We start from the raw sequence: 19,044 nt of genomic DNA on the forward strand, positions 1-19,044 counted from the left end.
TGACGAGAAGAGTTTCTTTTCTTGTCCAATCTATATTGAGTTCTGTAGGCTTCTTGTATGTTTATGGGCATCTCTTTCTTTAGGTTAGGGAAGTTTTCTTCTATGATTTTGTTGAAGATATTTACTGGTCCTTTGAGCTGGGAGTCTTCACTCTCTTCTATACCTATTATTAGGTTTGATCTTCTCATTGAGTCCTGGATTTCCTGTATGTTTTGGACCAGTAGCTTTTTCTGCTTTACATTATCTTTGACAGCTGTGTCGATGATTTCTATGTAATCTTCTGCTCCTGAGATTCTCTCTTCTATCTCTTGCATTCTGTTGGTGAAGCTTGTATCTACGACTCCTTGTCTCTTCCTTTGGTTTTCTATATCCAGGGTTGTTTCTCTTTGTTCTTTCTTTATTGCTTCTATTTCCATTTTTAATTCCTTTACCTGTTTGGTTGTTTTTTCCTGTATTTCTTTCAGGGATTTTTGTGTTCCCTCTTTGTAGGCTGCTGCTTGTTTATTTGTGTTTTCCTGCATTTTTCTAAGGGAGTTCTTCATGTCTTTCTTGAAGTCCTCCATCATCATGATCAAATGTGTTTTTAAATCTAGATCTTGCTTTTCTGGTGTATTTGGATATTCAGTATTTGCTTTGGTGGGAGGATTGGGCTCCAATGATGCCATGTAGTCTTGGTTTCCATTGCTTGGGTTCCTGTGCTTGCCTCTTGCCATCAGGTTCTCTCTGGTGTTACCTTGTTCTGCAATTTCTGACAGTGGCTAGACTGTCCTATAAGCCTGTGTGTCAGGAGTGCTGTAGACCTGTTTTCCTGTTTTCTTTCAGCCAGTTATGGGAACAGAGTGTTCTGCTTTCAGGGGTGTAGTCGTTCCTGTCTACTGGTCTTCAGCTGTTCCTGTAGGCATGTGTCCTGAGTCCACCAGGCAGGTCACTTGGAGCAGAAAAGTTGGTCTTACCTTTGGTCTCAGGCCTAAAGTTGCTCCTCAGGGCTGGGTTTCAGCTCTCTGTGAGGGCAGCAACCAGAATGGCCTGCCCCACCTTCTCTCGGGTCCCTGTGCACAGGGCGCCCAGGTGGTGCTAGGTGTTTTCCTCTAGATTCAGAAATATGGGCAGAGAGTAGTCTCCTCTGGCTTCCCAGGTGTTTCTGCCCCTCTGAAGGTCTAGTTCTCCCTCCTATGGGATTTGGATGCATGGAGCTCTTTGACCAGGTCCCTTCAGATCCAGGTGGTGTCTGGAGCACAGCGTTGAGTGCCCCTAACTTCCTGTTCCCAGAGGCCCTATACAGTTTCCTCTTGGGCCAGGGATGTGGGCAAGCATGGGCAGTACTGGCGTTCTCTCCTGCCCTGCAGTCTCAGGAGTGCCCACCTGTCTGGACGATGAACTCTCTCTCCCATAGTGTTTGAGAGCAGAGAGCTGTGGGCCAGGATCAGCAAGGTTCCTCCTAATCTGCTTTTATATCAGTCTAGGTACATCCAAAGAATACGGTCAGTTCTCAGATCAAAGACAAAGTAATCAAACAAGGCAATGAACAAAAGTCACACAAGGTAGTAATCAAGCAATGCAATTAACAACATCCCTGGAGTTATTAGTTCTGGGGGTTTATCAGGATTACCAAGGCAAAAGGAAAGTCAAGGCTGTGTTTACCTTGATCCTTGAATTAGCCAAAATCAAATACTCTTATCTGATCCTACTTCCTCCTCTGAGCCCAGTGACCAGTACTTGCCAAATTTTTATAAGCAGCACCAAGAGCTCTCCACATCTACCTGTTTTTTATTTCATAAATAAGACTGCATCTGTCTTAGGTTGTTGTGAAAAAAAAGCCTTTTATTACTTGTCTTGAAATATGTATTTTCAAAAGCAATGCTAGTCTGTCTTAGGTTGGTAAGCCACTGTGCAGAAACTTATCTGTCATTGACTGCCAACCTGTTAAATTAATAACTCTGTTTGGGGATCCAAACAGAGTTTATTTTAGTTTCAAGCCATGTATGTTGGCCACCAATATATTGATGTTGTTAAAGGCAAGTTTTATCACAATAAGCAGAAATAAAAGTATTCCCAGTACAAGAAGGACTAACATGATCAAGCTATATAAGCCATTCTTGAAGTTTGACCAATATGGAAACACTGTCCTTAAGCCATGAATAAGTCTATCAGCAATATCTGCAGCATCAACGTTCAGCAGAGCAGCATTCTTTAACTTCATAATATTAGTATGCAAAGTTAAAATATCCAGAGAGGTGTTAGAATTATTCTAAATAAATACCCTGCAAATGTCTTTGAACTTTTTCCCAATTATAGTGACCATCATTGTAAATTTTAGAAGTGACACAAATCCATTGGTATTTAGCATGACACTTGAGATGGCTTCTTACTCTTAAACTCTGAAGCTCCTCTCCAATAATTTGAATTGTATCATAAAAAGTATCAATCCACTCTTCCAAATGCCTATCTAAATCCTCTTGAATACTCAGAGCATCGGTAACATTTTTTGCTAAATGATTAACAAAAGCAGCTGTCTTCACTTCTTGTGTCAAAGCAATTGCAGAAGGAGTGGTGCTAGCTATTAATGTAATCAAAGTCACTATACCAGCAATGATCAGGTCCACTACCCTCTTGCTTCAGCTTAAAGTCTGACTCACTTATTCTAGTATCTGTAAGTTTTTAATCGGAATACCAAGGTCCTGTAAAATTCATGGGCAATAAAACAAAAGTTGGTTGATAAACTGCCATATCAGACATGCCAGATTTCAACACAGTAACACAATTAGAAAGTGTAAAATCAACATAACTTACATTGAATACCATAGAAGAAACAAAAGTAATTTTAACATGACCTAGTTGAAGTAATTTTAACATGACCTAATTGAAGATTAGGAGCCTTAACACATGTGCTAACAGTTGTTCCAAAATCCAGACCCTGTCCCAATTTTGTCTGTCAATGTAATTTCATAGAGTACTGCAGCTAACTTCCAGATATGACATTGAAAATGACCTGCTTGTGATTTCCAAAGACCTGTCCAGGAAGATCGAAGAAGTTGAGTGTTATTACTGATTACAAGAATCTCCTGTCTGGACCACACTGCTGGATGTATCAGTGGTGGGTCAGGAACATAGGCCCAGTAAACTTCAACTTGTGCAGGAACCATCACCAGTAAGGGAATCAACAGGAAGGTGGGATTGCTGTATCAGCCTGTCTGGCAGCCACCACACCCCATTTTCTTCCTATGAAAAAACACAAGTGTGATGTCGTCCCCATGTGAGTACAGGATTGGGTCCAGGCCATTGGCCTATCATAGGATCCTTCCATTTCACTGAACAATACATAGTGGAAGTATGACAATGCCAAAAGCACTCAGTAGCTGACCATCCATGAGTACCCAAATTTTAAAATTTTATAATAAAAAGAGCATGGTTTAAATAATTTTGTGGTGCATGGGAATATAATTTCCCCTTTTTTATTTTATGCAGATATTATTTTAAAGTTCCATGGTCTCATTCCACAACACCTTGTCCTTGGGTATTATAAAGAATCCCGGAGACCCAACCGCCTGGTCAGGTGGGCACTCCTGAGTCTGCAGAGCGGAGGAGACCACCAACAATGCTCACCCCTGCCCACATCCCTGGCCCAAGAGGAAACTGTATAAGGCCTCTGGGCTCCCGTGGGGGAGGGCCCAGGAGCGGCAGGACCCCTGCCTGAGACACCGCAGGAACCTGAAGGAAACAGACCGGATAAACAGTTCTCTGCACCCAAATCCCGTGGGAGGGAGAGCTAAACCTTCAGAGAGGCAGACAAGCCTGGGAAACCAGAAGAGACTGCTCTCTGTACATACATCTCGGACACCAGAGGAAAACACCAAAGGCCATCTGGAACCCTGGTGCACTGAAGCTCCCGGAAACGGCGGCACAGGTCTTCCTGGTTGCTGCCGCTGCAGAGAGCCCGTGGACAGCACCCCGCGAGCGAACTTGAGCCTCGGGACCACAGGTAAGACCAAATTTTCTGCTGCAAGAAAGCTGCCTGGTCAGCTTGGGACACTGGCCCACAAGAACAGCTGAAGACCTGTAGAGAGGAAAAACTACACGCCCGAAAGCAGAACACTCTGTCCCCATAACTGACTGAAAGAGAGGAAAACAGGTCTACAGCACTCCTGACACACAGGCTTATAGGACAGTCTAGCCACTGTCAGAAATAGCAGAACAAAGTAACACTAGAGATAATCTGATGGCGAGAGGCAAGCGCAGGAACCCAAGCAACAGAAACCAAGACTACATGGCACCATCGGAGCCCAATTATCCCATCAAAACAAACATGGAATATCCAAACACACCAGAAAAGCAAGATCTAGTTTCAAAATCATTTTTGATCATGATGCTGGAGGACTTCAAGAAAGACGTGAAGAACTCCCTTAGAGGACAAGTAGAAGCCTACAGAGAGGAATCGCAAAAATGCCTGAAAGAATCGCAAAAATCCCTGAAAGAATTCCAGGAAAACATAAATAAACAAGTAGAAGCCCATAGAGAGGAGACACAAAAATCCCTGAAAGAATTCCAGGAAAAAATAAATAAACAAGTAGAAGCCCATAGAGAGGAGTCACAAAAATCCCTGAAAGATTTCCAGGAAAACACAATCAAACAGTTGAAGGAATTAAAAATGGAAATAGAAGCAATCAAGAAAGAACACATGGAAACAACCCTGGATATAGAAAACCAAAAGAAGAGACAAGGAGCTGTAGATACAAGCTTCACCAACAGAATACAAGAGATGGAAGAGAGAATCTCAGGAGCAGGAGATTCCATAGAAATCATTGACTCAACTGTCAAAGATAATTTAAAGCGGAAAAAGCTACTGGTCCAAAACATACAGGTAATCCAGGACTCAATGAGAAGATCAAACCTAAGCATAATAGGTATAGAAGAGAGTGAAGACTCCCAGCTCAAAGGACCAGTAAATATCTTCAACAAAATCATAGAAGAAAACTTCCCTAACCTAAAAAAAGAGATACCCATAGACATACAAGAAGCCTACAGAACTCCAAATAGATTGGACCAGAAAAGAAACACCTCCCGTCACATAATTGTCAAAACACCAAACGCACAAAATAAAGAAAGAATATTAAAAGCAGTAAGGGAAAAAGGTCAAGTAACATATAAAGGGAGACCTATCAGAATCACACCAGACTTCTCGCCAGAAACTATGAAGGCCAGAAGATCCTGGACTGATGTCATACAGACCCTAAGAGAACACAAATGCCAGCCCAGGTTACTGTATCCAGCAAAACTCTCAATTAACATTGATGGAGAAACCAAGATATTCCATGACAAAACCAAATTTACACAATATCTTTCCACAAATCCAGCACTACAAAGGATAATAAATGGTAAAGCCCAACATAAGGAGGCAAGCTATACCCTAGAAGAAGCAAGAAACTAATCGTCTTGGCAACAAAACAAAGAGAATGAAAGCACACAAACATAACCTCACATCCAAATATGAATATAAAGGGAAGCAATAATCACTATTCCTTAATATCTCTCAACATCAATGGCCTCAACTCCCCAATAAAAAGACATAGATTAACAAACTGGATACGCAACGAGGACCCTGCATTCTGCTGCCTACAGGAAACACACCTCAGAGACAAAGACAGACACTACCTCAGAGTGAAAGGCTGGAAAACAACTTTCCAAGCAAATGGTCAGAAGAAGCAAGCTGGAGTAGCCATTCTAATATCAAATAAAATCAATTTCCAACTAAAAGTCATCAAAAAAGATAAGGAAGGACACTTCATATTCATCAAAGGAAAAATCCACCAAGATGAACTCTCAATCCTAAATATCTATGCCCCAAATACAAGGGCACCTACATACATAAAAGAAACCTTACTAAAGCTCAAAACACACATTGCACCTCACACAATAATAGTGGGAGATTTCAACACCCCACTCTCATCAATGGACAGATCATGGAAACAAAAATTAAACAGTGATGTCGACAGACTAAGAGAAGTCATGAGCCAAATGGACTTAACGGATATTTATAGAACATTCTATCCTAAAGCAAAAGGATATACCTTCTTCTCAGCTCCTCATGGTACTTTCTCCAAAATTGACCATATAATTGGTCAAAAAACGGGCCTCAACAGGTACAGAAAGATAGAAATAATCCCATGCGTGCTATCAGACCACCACGGCCTAAAACTGGTCTTCAATAACAATAAGGGAAGAATGCCCACATATACGTGGAAATTGAACAATGCTCTACTCAATGATAACCTGGTCAAGGAAGAAATAAAGAAAGAAATTAAAAACTTTTTAGAATTTAATGAAAATAAAGATACAACATACCCAAACTTATGGGACACAATGAAAGCTGTGCTAAGAGGAAAACTCATAGCCCTGAGTGCCTGCAGAAAGAAACAGGAAAGAGCATATGTCAGCAGCTTGACAGCACACCTAAAAGCTCTAGAACAAAAAGAAGCAAATACACCCAGGAGGAGTAGAAGGCAGGAAATAATCAAACTCAGAGCTGAAATCAACCAAGTAGAAACAAAAAGGACCATAGAAAGAATCAACAGAACCAAAAGTTGGTTCTTTGAGAAAATCAACAAGATAGATAAACCCTTAGCCAGACTAACGAGAGGACACAGAGAGTGCGTCCAAATTAACAAAATCAGAAATGAAAAGGGAGACATAACTACAGATTCAAAGGAAATTCAAAAAATCATCAGATCTTACTATAAAAACCTATATTCAACAAAATTTGAAAATCTTCAGGAAATGGACAATTTCCTAGACAGATACCAGGTATCGAAGTTAAATCAGGAACAGATAAACCAGTTAAACAACCCCATAACTCCTAAGGAAATAGAAGCAGTCATTAAAGGTCTCCCAACCAAAAAGAGCCCAGGTCCAGACGGGTTTAGTGCAGAATTCTATCAAACCTTCATAGAAGACCTCATACCAATATTATCCAAACTATTCCACAAAATTGAAACAGATGGAGCCCTACCGAATTCCTTCTACGAAGCCACAATTACTCTTATACCTAAACCACACAAAGACACAACAAAGAAAGAGAACTTCAGACCAATTTCCCTTATGAATATCGACGCAAAAATACTCAATAAAATTCTGGCAGACCGAATTCAAGAGCACATCAAAACAATCATCCACCATGATCAAGTAGGCTTCATCCCAGGCATGCAGGGATGGTTTAATATACGGAAAACCATCAACGTGATCCATTATATAAACCAACTGAAAGAACAGAACCACATGATCATTTCATTAGATGCTGAGAAAGCATTTGACAAAATTCAACACCCCTTCATGATAAAAGTCCTGGAAAGAATAGGAATTCAAGGCCCATACCTGAACATAGTAAAAGACATATACAGCAAACCAGTTGCTAACATTAAACTAAATGGAGAGAAACTTGAAGCAATCCCACTAAAATCAGGGACTAGACAAGGCTGCCCACTCTCTCCCTACTTATTCAATATAGTTCTTGAAGTTCTAGCCAGAGCAATCAGACAACAAAAGGAGATCAAGGGGATACAGATCGGAAAAGAAGAGGTCAAAATATCACTATTTGCAGACGATTTGATAGTATATTTAAGTGATCCCAAAAGTTCCACCAGAGAACTACTAAAGCTGATAAACAACTTCAGCAAAGTGGCTGGGTATAAAATTAACTCAAATAAATCAGTTGCCTTCCTCTATACAAAAGAGAAACAAGCCGAGAAAGAAATTAGGGAAACGACACCCTTCATAATAGACCCAAATAATATAAAGTACCTCGGTGTGACTTTAACCAAGCAAGTAAAAGATCTGTACAATAAGAACTTCAAGACACTGAGGAAAGAAATTGAAGAAGACCTCAGAAGATGGAAAGATCTCCCATGCTCATGGATTGGCAGGATTAATATAGTAAAAATGGCCATTTTACCAAAAGCAATCTACAGATTCAATGCAATCCCCATCAAAATACCAATCCAATTCTTCAAAGAGTTAGACAGAACAATTTGCAAATTCATCTGGAATAACAAAAAACCCAGGATAGCTAAAGCTATCCTCAACAATAAAAGGACTTCAGGGGAAACACTATCCCTGAACTCAAGCAGTATTACAGAGCAATAGTGATAAAAACTGTATGGTATTGGTACAGAGACAGACAGATAGACCAATGGAATAGAATTGAAGACCCAGAAATGAACCCACACACCTATGGTCACTTTATTTTTGACAAAGGAGCCAAAACCATCCAATGGAAAAAAGATAGCATTTTCAGCAAATGGTGCTGGTTCAACTGGAGGGCAACATGTAGAAGAATGCAGATCGATCCATGCTTATCACCCTGTACAAAGCTTAAGTCCAAGTGGATCAAGGACCTCCACATCAAACCAGACACACTCAAACTAATAGAAGAAAAACTAGGGAAGCATCTGGAACACATAGGCACTGGAAAAAATTTCCTGAACAAAACACCAATGGCTTATGCTCTAAGATCAAGAATCGACAAATGGGATCTCATAAAACTGCAAAGCTTCTGTAAGGCAAAGGACACTGTGGTTAGGACAAAACGGCAACCAACAGATTGGGAAAAGATCTTTACCAATCCTACAACAGATAGAGGCCTTATATCCAAAATATACAAAGAACTCAAGAAGTTAGACCGCAGGGAAACAAATAACCCTATTAAAAAATGGGGTTCAGAGCTAAACAAAGAATTCACAGCTGAGGAATGCCGAATGGCTGAGAAACACCTAAAGAAATGTTCAACATCTTTAGTCATAAGGGAAATGCAAATCAAAACAACCCTGAGATTTCACCTCACACCAGTGAGAATGGCTAAGATCAAAAACTCAGGTGACAGCAGATGCTGGCGAGGATGTGGAGAAAGAGGAACACTCCTCCATTGTTGGTGGGATTGCAGACTGGTAAAACCATTCTGGAAATCAGTCTGGAGGTTCCTCAGAAAATTGGACATTGAACTGCCTGAGGATCCAGCTATACCTCTCTTGGGCATATACCCAAAAGATGCCTCAACATATAAAAGAGACACGTGCTCCACTATGTTCATCGCAGCCTTATTTATAATAGCCAGAAACTGGAAAGAACCCAGATGCCCTTCAACAGAGGAATGGATACAGAAAATGTGGTACATCTACACAATGGAATATTACTCAGCTATCAAAAACAACGAGTTTATGAAATTCGTAGGCAAATGGTTGGAACTGGAAAATATCATCCTGAGTGAGCTAACCCAATCACAGAAAGACATACATGGTATGCACTCATTGATAAGTGGCTATTAGCCCAAATGCTTGAATTACCCTAGATCCCTAGAACAAACGAAACTCAAGACGGATGATCAAAATGTGAATGCTTCACTCCTTCTTTAAATGAGGAAAAAGAATACCCTTGGCAGGGAAGGGAGAGGCAAAGATTAAAACAGAGACTGAAGGAACACCCATTCAGAGCCTGCCCCACATGTGGCCCATACATATACAGCCACCCAATTAGACAAGATGGATGAAGCAAAGAAGTGCAGACCGACAGGAGCCGGATGTAGATTGCTCCTGAGAGACACAGCCAGAATACAGCAAATACAGAGGCGAATGCCAGCAGCAAACCACTGAACTGAGAATAGGTCCCCTGTTGAAGGAATCAGAGAAAGAACTGGAAGAGCTTGAAGGGGCTCGAGACCCCAAAAGTACAACAATGCCAAGCAACCAGAGCTTCCAGGGACTAAGCCACTACCTAAAGACTATACATGGACTGACCCTGAACTCTGACCCCATAGGTAGCAATGAATATCCTAGTAAGAGCAGCAGTGGAAGGGGAAGCCCTGGGTCCTGCTGAGACTGAACCCCCAGTGAACTAGTCTATGGGGGGAGGGCGGCAATGGGGGGAGGGTTGGGAGGGGAACACCCATAAGGAAGGGGAGGGGGGAGGGGGATGTTTGCCTAGAAACCGGGAAAGGGAGTAACACTCAAAATGTATATAAGAAATACTCAAGTTAATAAAAAAAAAACTAAAATAAAAAAAAAAGAATCCCAGTAAATCCTGACTTCAATAGCCAGTACCATTATCTGTTTTAATCTGTTTTGGAATACTCAGCACAGAAAAACAATGTAGGCAATGAGTAATTACATTTTTAGTTGCTTCTCCTGTTAACGCAGTTGCAACAAGAAACCATGAGAAAGTGTCAATAGTCACAGGTACATATTTTACTTTTCCAAAAACAGAAATATGAGTAACATCAATTAGCCATAATTGATTAGGTATGAGTCTTCAAGGATTAACAGGTACAGGATGAAATTTGTGGGATGATGTCGTCATACAGGTGCAGCAGGTACAGAATAGAATGAGTCCTGTCATTGGACGAGAAGGAAGGATGGGTGGGAGAAAAATTTGAAGGAAGAGGAGGAGACAAAAACAGAGGAGGGGAGGAGATGGGAGAGGAGCCGCAGGACAACACGGAAGCTGAGGTTAAGATTCCACACTCTACCTTTGCAGGTTGTTATAAATGTTCTTAAAGGATGGCTGTGTGCGCAGAGCTTTGTATGTTTAGGTGGGCAATTATGTCTTATCAATTGGATCAAAGGTTATTGAGTTGTGTGTTCTTTCATGTGTAGATTTAAGTGTAAGAGAGTGTGCAGCTGCTAGTCTGCACCGCTGTGGAATTGGGATGTATGCTTCTGGCAAGATATTTTGGGGCACTGCGGTGCCAGACCTAGAGTGGATAAAAAGAATGATTTATTTTTTATAATTTTACAACAACAGAAATTAAAGACATTCAGGGCAAGTCTTTATAGTTTGATATGCACATTCTCTAGAAATAGCAAATTGTCTCAAGCTATCACTATTTTGATGATGTAAAAAATGAGAATGTTCCTTACACAGGAACAGGCTAATTGTTCCTGTGTAAGGTCTATGATCTGCCTGGCATGCAAATCTGCTGTGGCATTGCCCTCACTAAGGGGTCTTGGCAATCCAGTATGAGCTCTTAGTCCTATAAAGTAAGGAACAGCTTGTTTTCTTAAATTAAGCTGTATTTGCATAAATAATTGCCAAATTTGAGAATTAGCATTATCTAAAAAGTGAACCATTTCAAGCAATTGTAAACCATGAGCTATCAATATACAAATTAAAAGCTTGCTTTTTCAAAATTTCAAAAGCAGTGGTTAGAGCAAGCAATTCAGTTATCTGGGCTGAAGCAGTAGGAAAATCAAGAGAATAAACACGTGATCCAATTACAGATGCTGCCTTCCCATTAGATGGCTCCATCTGTAAAAACAGAAAGCACATTCTCTATGGGTTGCATGTGCAAATTTTTAGGAAATACAAAAGTATGCATAGAGGCAAATTGTACCAACTTGTCTTTCAGAATAATTATCAATTTCTCCTGGAAAGTTTGCACATGCAATAGGCCAAATATCAGTATTCTGCAATAACTAATTTAATTGCTCTTTGGAATAAGGAATAAATATTTCATCAGGTTCTTTCCCAAAATACTTTCATGATTCTATCCTACAATTCTGTATTAACACAGCAACAGGTTCATAATAGGGTGTTAAAACTTTCTTAGGGGGTTGGGGATTTAGCTCAGTGGTAGAGCGCTTGCCTAGCAAGCACAAGGCCCTGGGTTCGGTCCCCAGCTCCGAAAAAAAGAAAAAAGAAAGAAAAAAAAACTTTCTTAGGAGATGAAGAAAGATGAATCCACATTAAGGGTCCCTTTTGGTAAAGAACTGATGAGGGCACATGAAAGTTAGCAAGAATACAGATAGCAAATAATAGTCTTTATACTGTATCTGTTGTTGACTAATAACTTACTCTGTTTTCTGCAAAGCTATTCATGCCTCAGCAGTTAATTGTCTAATGGAATTAGATTTGCATCCCCTTTGAGAACATCAGAGACTTAAGCTCTCCTTTAGTGAGCTTAAGGTGAGGTCTTAACCAATTAATGTATCCTAGAAGCTTGTGAAAATTGTTTAAAGTAAGTAAATTATCTTTTCTTATTTGAATTTTCTGTGCCACAATTTGTTTAGGATATAACGGATGTCCAAAATGTGAAAAGTATATTGCCTTTGAAACTTTCCTGGAGCAACAACTAATCCCCAAGATTTTGAAGCTTGTTTATAAGTGCAAAGGCATGTACTAAAACCCCTTCAGAGGGATCAGCTAATAAAATATCATCCATATGGTAAATAATATACACAGAAGGATACAAAGTCCTAACTTCTTGTATTGAAACAGCAACAGATTTGTGATATGATGGAGGGATGTTAGCCATTACCTAAGGCAAAACTTTCCAATGATACCGTTTGTGTGTTCTTTCAAATGACAGGCAGGGACACTAAATGCAAACCTTTTATAATCATCAGGGTGCAAAGAAATAGTATAAAAAGTCTTTTAAATCTATAATAATTTTATATATATTTTTTGGAATGGTAGCTGGAGTAGGTAAGCCAGGTTGTAACCCTCCCATAATTTCCATGGTTTCATTAACCTTTCACAAATCTTGCAATAACCTCCACTGGCTTGATATTTTCTTAATGACAAGGGTGAGTTCCAGGGGGAATCAGAAAGCTCAATATGGCCAGAGTGCAATTGCTCCTGCACTAGCTCTTGAATGGCCAGAATGTTTTCTGAAATAAGAGACCACGGATCCACCCATACAGCAACATCACTTTTCCAAGTAATTTTATCTGCATAGAGTGAAGGTTTGTCTATGGTCTCCATTGTTTTCCTTCTCGGGGGGTAACTATAATGGGTTCTAATTTTTCCAGATTTTGCTTTCCTAATCCTTGGTTTAACAAATAAGCGCAATCAAACATTTGTTGTGTAACTTTGTTATTTGGACTGTATAAAAAGACTCCCATATCCTTCATTATATCTCTTCCCCACAAATTAACAGGCAGGTTAGAAACAATGTAAGGTTGAAAATATACTTTGTGGCCTTCCTCATCCTCCCAATGTAACAGATCACTGCTTTGCTCAGTACACTGACTTTGCCCTATCCCTTGTAATTGAGTAGCAGTAACTGTTTTAGGCCAAGATCCAGGCCAATGAATACAAGATATTACAGATATGTCTGCTCCTATATCCAGCAACCCTGGAATTTTTTTTCCATTTAGTCTTAAAGCAAGCTCAGGTCTTTACGTTTTTATTGGTTGGACCCAATGAGCATTCAAAGAACCAAATCCTTTTGCTCCTCAAGCATTAGTTTTAACTTTATTTTTTGTCATAACCAATAGTATAAAGAAGAACGGAGCAATCCTCTGTCCTGGTTGAATGACAGAAATAAGGGTAGGAGAAAAGTCATAATTTTAATTTCCTCAGCATAATCTGTATCTACAACTCCTGTGGCTATCATCAGTCCCACCATAGTGGTTCTGCTTCTTCCTAGTAACAACCCCACAATTCCTGACAGTAATGGACTGTATATTCCAGTAGGAGGAACCTGAGAGAATTTCTTAAGTCATCTCTCTTAGACCTGCATTCATTAGCCCAATGTGTCCCTCTCCTGCATCTAGGACAGAGCCCTGGCTTTTTCTCATTACTATTTTCCTTCATTTTATTTGAATGATTCCTCATTTGATGTTCTATCAGTCCACACCCAAAACAACTTCCAGGAGGCCCCTTAATCTTCCTCTTTCCTTTTCCAGTCTGTTGAAACAAAACTTTTCAGACAGTTTTTCCCTGTAGTATGGCAGCCATGACCACACCCTGCACATAAGTGAGACCAATGTTAGGATGTAGTGTAATATAGTCTGTAATGGTTCCAATATGTTTGTAAGGTCTTCTGGCAGCCTGACAGGCTGTGTTTGCATTCTGATAAGTCAACTGTTTTGCTAAAAGCGTTCCAGCATTAGCATCTCTAAACACTCTTCCTGCCACTTTCATCAACCTATCTACAAACTCCTGAAAGGCTCATCAGGTTCCTGTCTTATTTTGAGATACCTTGAGCCCTTTAGTAGGCAAAATATTCCAGGCCCTTAGAGCAGCAGCACTAATTTAAGCATAGATTCCAGGATTATATTGTAACTGATTCTGTAGATCCTGATATTGACCTTCTCCTGCTGACGTCTCAACAGTCACTGGAGTGTTAGCTCTAGCGCTTAACTCTGCTGTCTGTTGGCATCCTTCAAAAAGTTCCATTTTCCCTAATAGATAGTCTCCTCCCCAATGCCAAACATGCATGAGCTAACTGTTTCCAATCCGCAGGCGGAAGAGCCTCAAAGGACAGGCCATCTAACCCGGCCATGGTAAACAGAGCAGTAGGACCATACCGAGTTCAGGCTGTTTTTAATTCCTTTAGGTGTGCAAAAAGAATGGTAGTGTGGTATCCAACAGGGTTCCATTGCTGATCCTACACTTCAAACACAGGGCATTGCAAAGCATATCCTTGTATATCTTCCCCTTGTTCTGCAGCCTGTTTTAGTCCTGTCTAAAGAGGTGACAACTGAGTAACAAGTCCCTGCAAGTTTTCTTTTGACCTCCACTTAAACACTATGGCACATGCACATGCAATGTACACACAGAGAGACAGACAGACAGACAGACAGACAGACAGACAGACAGACAGATAGGTAGATGTTGGGTTTTGCTTGTGTTTTGAGACAGGGTTTCTCTGTGTAACAAGCTCTGACTGTCCTAGACTTGCTTTGTAGACAAGACTGGCCTTGAACTCAGAGATCTACCTGCCCCTGCCTCCTAAGCGCTGGCATTAAAGGTGTGTGCCACCACACTCAGAAATGTTGTAGTTTTAAAAGAAATTCAGCAAGATAAGATAAGCAGGGTCATTTGTTCCTCCTCTTCTCATAGCCTCAGCATCCTAGAGTCAGCCTATGCTCATCACGCTGGAGTTGACCCGAATCTCTGCCATTAACATTCTCTGCCTACTAAGAGCAGGCTCCAAAAAAAATCAAGAAATGCTGCTTTGTTTTAAAGCAGCATTTGTGTTAGATGTTTTATCTAACACACCTTTGAAAGGAAATGTCACTTCACAAGCATCTGAAAGAGTCAGAGTTGGGATCAATCTGAGGCCAATGAGAAAAATCCACCACAAACCTCCAAGAACAGAAAGACCCCTCCCTTCCAGGAGGAGTAGAGCTAGTTTAGTTCGTGGAACAGCTACAAGTCAAACTGTTGAATAAAGCCACATGTAACTCCTCATCCAACCCCCTCAGAAAGTCCTGGAATGATCCACTGACCACGGGTCAGTTTGGAGGTCACTTCACCCCACCAATAGTACCATTGTGCAAATTCTGCCCCAGTTGTCTGTAAGGTTTATAACTCCCTGTTAGAGTCTGCTCAGGGTCATGTCTCTCTCTCTGAAAGAGAATGGACCCCAACACATTGGAATTAAGCTCCTCTTGCTTTTGCATTGACTACCACCTCTATGAGTCTCACTCAAGGGGTTCCCAAAAGGTGTCAGATCGGACCTCACATTTGGTGCATTGTCCGGGAACTTAGCTTCTTGTGGGGAACTCCTAGAAGGGCAGTGGATTGGAGGAACTACAGCTCAAGCAGTTACCATGCTTGACTGTGTTTCCTCTGTATCTAGCTTCTTTGTGTTCTGCTTTGAGTTTGGTTCATGCTTGCAAGTGTCAGGAGGGCTCAGAGAGCCTCGGTAACAGGACTTTGATCTGGCGGGAGGCCAGCAAAATTACCAGAATCTGTGCTTCTTGCTCGTGGCAGGAGCAGATAGCCTGAATTATCCCATCTGTGGCAGGGACAGGCTGGTCTGTGTACTTCGCCCACAAAAAAGGGCACGTGGTGTGTGTGTTAGTTGTTCTCTCTCTCTCTCTCTCTCTCTCTCTCTCTCTCTCTCTCTCTCTCTCTCTCTCTCTCTCCCTCTCTCTCTCTCTCCCTGAGTTTTTGCTTTTCTTTGTGTTCTTGGACTTGGACTGACGAAATGTTTGGAGATGGGATAGACTGTTTTCTCACCTTAATCTTATTCTGACTCATCTTAAAGAAGTTATCTCCCCAGGGTGTCAGTAGTAGAGGATAAAAATGTTCCAGAAGTTTTCCCTCCTCCCCTTTGCTAACACTTCTTTATCAACAGAAAAATCAAAAGCTCACTCCCTGTCTGAATAAATGTGGTCTCTGAGTTGTTAAAGGTGAAAAAGATTTATTTTATATAAAGAAAGGGGATGCCTCTGGTAGGCTCATGTTGAGGCATCCCTTCCCCTGAGGGACCAGCCACAGGATGGCATAATGTAGAATAGAGTTTATTCAGGGCATGACACCTACTCACCCCCAAAAATGCTCTTACAGGTTCTCTTCACCACAAACAGAGGCAAGGAAACTGGCTCCTGGCCCCACAGGGAACCCACCCAGATTGTGGTTTCCATGCAGTAAGAGGTAGGGAGCACCTCCAGATTTGCCACCAGGCTCTGTAAGCAGGTCTCAACAATAATTTGGCCAAGGCTTAGATATGATATTAGATAAGAAAAAGTAGAGAATTCTAGTACGGTAGCCCTGGCTTTCATCAACTAGTTAGTGCCAAATATTTGAGAAAAGTTACAGGTTCAAGCTAATAAAAGTTGCAGAGAGTATAAAAGAATGCAGATTAGACAAGAAAAAATTAATTAGAGCCCTTCTAGCCAACAAAGCCTCAGATCCAGGAGAAAAGACTACCATAGAAATGGCCAAAGGCTTATTTATCAAAGAAACTGGGCTCAGTGGCAGCAGGATGACCACCTTGCCTGTGTTTATTGTTGCCACAGCACTGTTGGATAAAGATGCAAATACATTAACTTTGGGACAGAAGTTGATCATGACTGCTCCTCCCCCTGCCCCCGCAATTCTGATTGAGGCTCAGTAATGCCTACATGCTTCATTATCACACTTTACTAATCAGCCCTGGCTGAGATATTTTCCAGCCACCTGTTTCCCTGAACCCTGCGACTCTTCCACCCAACCCTGACTTGGGCTGTCCACTTCATCAATTCGATGAGGTTCAGGCCCAGATACACAATACCAGACCTTACTTGAGGAACTCTCATCCATCAGAAACAGAGCATACCTGGTTCACGGACAGAAGTAGCTTCATCCATAAGGGTCAGAGGAGAACAGGGGCAGCAATAACAACAGAAGGAAAGGTAATCTGGACTCAGTCTCTTCCTTCCAGGCACTTCAACTCAAAAGAACAAACTAAGAACATTAACACAAGTCCTCATCATGGGAAAAGGACTGGCTGTTAGCATCTGCAGGGACAGCCAGATATGCATTTACAACTACTCATGTGCACGGAGCCATTTACAAGGAACAACAGCTCCTAACAGCAGAAGGAAAAACTGTCAGAAATAAAGATAAAACTCTACAGGACATCAAAAAGAAACCAATGGCTAGAGATAACAGTCTGACTGATAAGGCTTCTAAGAAGGTAGCCTTAAAGGAAACAGCCAACACTAGATTGGCCATTGTCCTACCTGAACCACCTAGAGTAACTGATAAATGCAGAAAAAGAAATTAAATGGGCTGGTGATGGTCAACTGAAGGTAAGCGAATATTGCCCACTTCTCAGAAAGATCCACAGTCACTCACTTGGGAGTAAAATGAATGACAAACTTTAAAGTTTGCCAGCTGACCAACACTCACAGGAAGCCCAAACATCCAAATTCCTGACTGCGAGTTAAGAGACTTGGAGCCTACTGGGAAAATTGATTTTTTTCAGAAATCAAGCAAGAAAGATATGGCTCAAAATATCTGCTGATATTTGTAGACATTTTTTTTCGAGATAGATGGATAGATGTACTAGGAGAGATCTTTCCGATGTTTGGAGCACCTAAGGTAACAGGATCAGACAATGGGCCTGTCTTCATATCTCAGGTAAGTCAGGGACTTGCTAAGATCTTGGGGACTAATTGGAAACTCCATTGTTCATATCATCCCCAGAGTTCAGGGCAGGTAGAAAGGATGAATAGAACTCTAAAAGAGACCTTAACAGAATTAGCCTTGGAGACTGGTGGGGACTGGGTGAGGCTCTTTCCCTTTGCCCTATATTAGGTGTACATGGCATTCTAGCTCCCATTGTATCTAGCCTACAGTTGGTAGCTATTACAGAACTGAAAAATGATAATTTAAGATTTAAGGTCAGAGCTACCAAATAGGCTCATGAATTTGTTTGGGCCTAAATTATGTACCTTCTGTGAAGCAGGCCTGGTTCCAGAACCACACAAGTCAAAAGAGACTGGGTCTATATGAAGAGATTTCACCAAGGTGCGACTAAACCCATGTGAAAATGGCAATTCATCATCCTGTTGATCATGATCACCACCTGGGTGTACAACAACCACACCAGACCAGTTCCTCCAATGAAGAACTCTGCCTGGCTCCAGCTGTACCAAAATAGAGGGTTCAAAAGGACACCAAGCCCTTCAAGTTAAAGTTGACTCAGTCTCAGTCCTGAGTCTCTTGCCCCTGCTAACTCTATGTCTATATATACTGTATGTCTTAGATCCCCCCCTGTTAGGAAGGTACCCTAGCTGGATCCTTGATAATTTTACTTTTATTTCTGACTTTTGGCCCCTGTATTTTAAGTTGCTTAGTAGTTTATAAGAGAATTCAGTCAAGTTAATTATCTTAAGGCAACACTATCTACAGCTGGAAGCAGGGAAGCAAGCATATGAGTTAGAAGACTATAAGCTTCAAGATCAAAGCTATGCTAAAAGAAAAGGGGGGAATGAAAAGCCAGAGTTGGGGTCAATCTGAGGCCAATGAGAAAAACCCACCATTAACATCCAAGCACAGAACGACCCTTCTCTTCCAGAAAGAGTAAAGCTAGTTTAATTCCTGGAACAGCTACAAGCCAAACTGTTGAACAAAGCCACATGTAACTCCCCATCCAACCTCCAGAAAGTCCCAGAATGGCACACTGACCACAAGTCATTTTGGAGGTTACTTCACCCCACTAATAGTAGTACTCTTCCTAGTTACTGTTGTGCAAATTCTGCCCCAATTGTTTGTAACGTATATACAGACCCTGTTAGAGTCTGCTCAGGGTCTTCTCTTTCTGAAAGGGAGTCAACCCCGACG

The 19,044-nt window shown here is 41.2% G+C and overlaps 1 long non-coding RNA gene across 1 annotated transcript in view; it reads left to right on the forward strand.

Moving 5' to 3' along the window:
• LOC148007289 (LINE-1 retrotransposable element ORF1 protein-like) overlaps nt 1–16,365 on the forward strand; it is a 43,635-nt gene extending 27,270 nt beyond the window's left edge. The window contains exons 3-4 of the long non-coding RNA XR_015648702.1: nt 3,466–5,194; nt 16,282–16,365. This is a non-coding gene — a long non-coding RNA (LINE-1 retrotransposable element ORF1 protein-like). The remainder of the gene's footprint in view (nt 1–3,465; nt 5,195–16,281) is intronic.
• Nucleotides 16,366–19,044: the final 2,679 nt, after the last annotated feature.

Source organism: Rattus norvegicus, chromosome 1, assembly GCF_021556685.1.
Source record: "Rattus norvegicus strain SHRSP/BbbUtx chromosome 1, alternate assembly SHRSP_T2T, whole genome shotgun sequence".
In the NCBI taxonomy this organism is placed as follows: Eukaryota; Metazoa; Chordata; class Mammalia; order Rodentia; family Muridae; genus Rattus; species Rattus norvegicus.